The sequence below is a fragment of the Heterocephalus glaber genome, unplaced genomic scaffold, assembly GCF_053883595.1.
Source record: "Heterocephalus glaber isolate CG9 unplaced genomic scaffold, H.glaber_assembly_v1.0 deba00001538, whole genome shotgun sequence".
NCBI lineage: Eukaryota > Metazoa > Chordata > Mammalia > Rodentia > Bathyergidae > Heterocephalus > Heterocephalus glaber.
Window position 1 is genome coordinate 15943080 of NW_028258333.1, and position 2426 is coordinate 15945505.

General features: G+C 39.7%; 1 pseudogene; it reads left to right on the forward strand.

Annotated features, from left to right (window-relative positions):
- Nucleotides 1–979: 979 nt before the first annotated feature.
- LOC101697356 (ras-related C3 botulinum toxin substrate 1 pseudogene) lies at nt 980–1583 on the forward strand (annotated as a pseudogene).
- The last annotated feature ends 843 nt before the right edge of the window (nt 1584–2426 follow it).

Here is a 2426-nt window from a genome sequence, read left to right on the forward strand (position 1 = left end):
TAATACTTCAGTGCTCTGAGTGCTGACAGGGAAAATTTCATGTCAAGTACATATTTAGATATTTATTCTACTGAAAGTTTAAGCACTGAATCATTACTAAGACTCTTCTTCCCTAGTGAAAAAGGAATATTACTTAAATATTCCTTTTCTGAATGGTAACGGTATATCACCTTAGATGTTTTTTTCTTTTTCTTTGTAAATCAGTAATATTTTTCCTCCTAATTTATATGTTCAACTAAAGCCACTTTTCTCTTTGGTATTCAAGAAATTTAGGAAACTCTTACACTGTTATTCATAGCCATAAATATTAAGAAATCATGACCAAAATGATTTTTAAAAGAAATAAATTTCATAGTTAAAATTAAATTAAATTAAATAGTTTCATGGTGATGCCTCATACCTTGTATCCGAGTTCTATACTACTTTCCACAAATTTTATTTGGCATCATGTATTTGTCGTAAGAGAAATATTGTAATATCCTGCATAGCTAGTACTTTTAAGTTGACAACTGAAGTGATATGTCATGCTTTCACTACAAATTGAGTCTACAAATATTCTTTCTTGCTTCTATTGTCTAGATAGATGCTCCTTTTGTTTCTTCTCCAAGATGAATTTGTTAATCTGTACTCAAAATCCCGTCACATTCACTGTCCTCTGGGAATTTACTTCATCTATTATTCCATATGTTGCATGTAACTTCATCTGTCTTAATGCCATCAACTCCCTCCTGCTTTCATATAAACATCAAACTTCCATGTCAAAGCTAAAGAGTAAAGAAAAAGGGAGGGCCGGGCCGGGGGGCGGATGTGAGTGGAGAGCCATTTCCTGTTTCTCTGCAGTTTTCCCCAGCTTTGGGTGGTGGCCGCTGCTTAGCTTCAGTTTCTAGTCCACAGAGGGCCTGCGGTCCTGGCACCCTGTGCCCTGCCTGCCTGCTGCTTTCACCCCAGCACCTGGCCGATCATGTAGTGTGTTGCTGAGATGCAGGCCATAAGTTGTGTGGCGGTGGGAGATGGAGCCGTAGGTAAAACTTGCCCACTTATCAGTTATACAACCGATGCATTTCCCGGAGAATATATCCCCACTGTCTGTGACAACTCTTCTGCCAGTGTTATGGTAGATGGAAAACCAGTGAATCTGGGTTTATGGCATACAGCTGGACAAGAAGATTATGACAGATTACATCCTCTCTCCTGTCTGCAAACAGACGTGTCCTTAATTTGCTTTTCCCTTGTGAGTCCTGCATCATTTGAAAATGTCCATACAAAGTGGTATCCAGAAGTGCAACACCATTGTCCCAACACTCCCATCATCTTAGTGGGAACAAAACTTGATCTTAGGGATGATAAAGACACAATTGAGAAACTGAAGGAGAAGAAGCCGACTTCCATCACCTATCCACAGGGCTTGGCCATGGCTAAGGAGATAGGTGCTGTGAAATACCTGGAGTGCTCAGCTCTCACCCAATGGGGCCTCAAGACAGTGTTTGATGAAGCAATCCAAGGAGTTCTCTGCCTGCCTCCTGTCAAGAAGAGGAAGAGAAAATGCCTGCTGTTGTAAATGTCCAACTCTAGTTCTTGGTCCTGTCCCTCCCTTGGGACCTTTGTACGCTTTGCTCACAAAAGCGGTGGAGCCTTCGCACACAATGCCAAGTTTCTGTTACAGATTAATTTTTCCATAAAACCATTTTGAACCAATCAGTAATTTTAAGGTTTTGTTTTAAATATAAGAGTTCAAACTCACATTATATTAAAATTTAGCCCCAAAATGACAAGCCTTCTTAAAGCCTTATTTTTCAAAAGCCCTTATCCTTGCTCAGATTAAAAGTTGCCAAAATACCTTCTGAACTAAGTTGTGGTGCTGTGCTAAGAACACTAAGCACCAAAATGTTGAAAGACCTCATAAGAAGACTGCAGCTTCTGAAATCAGGAGGCCCAGATACTGTCCAAGTAGCTTTCAGGTCGAGTGAAGCACAACAGTCTCCTTAATGACATGTTGCTGTGTAATGCATCAGTAAGTTCTCAGCCCGTGTTCACGCAGTACCTCCCTACTGTGTGTCATAATGGGATGGGTGTAACAGCTCACTGTTTGGATCAGTCTTTTTGATTTCATAGTGAGATTTTTTTAAAATCAGTTTACTAGCTTTTACTAAGACTTGGAAGAGAACTCTCATTCCTGTGTTTGCTCTAATGAAGTATTCTATTCCCAGTCATGGGTGTGATGGGAGGAGTGTGTGAAACACGATGAGACCAAAGGATGAAGACAGTTTTGACAAAACATGAAGTAGAGATTAGTTTACACTACATTGTACACAGAATAACTCAACAGAATAAAAGGTGTCACGGGTGAAGACTTTAAGGTTAATTTCTGGCAAGTGCAGTAGATGATGAAGAAAGTTTGGTATTATCGGTGTGTCTTATGCTTTTTC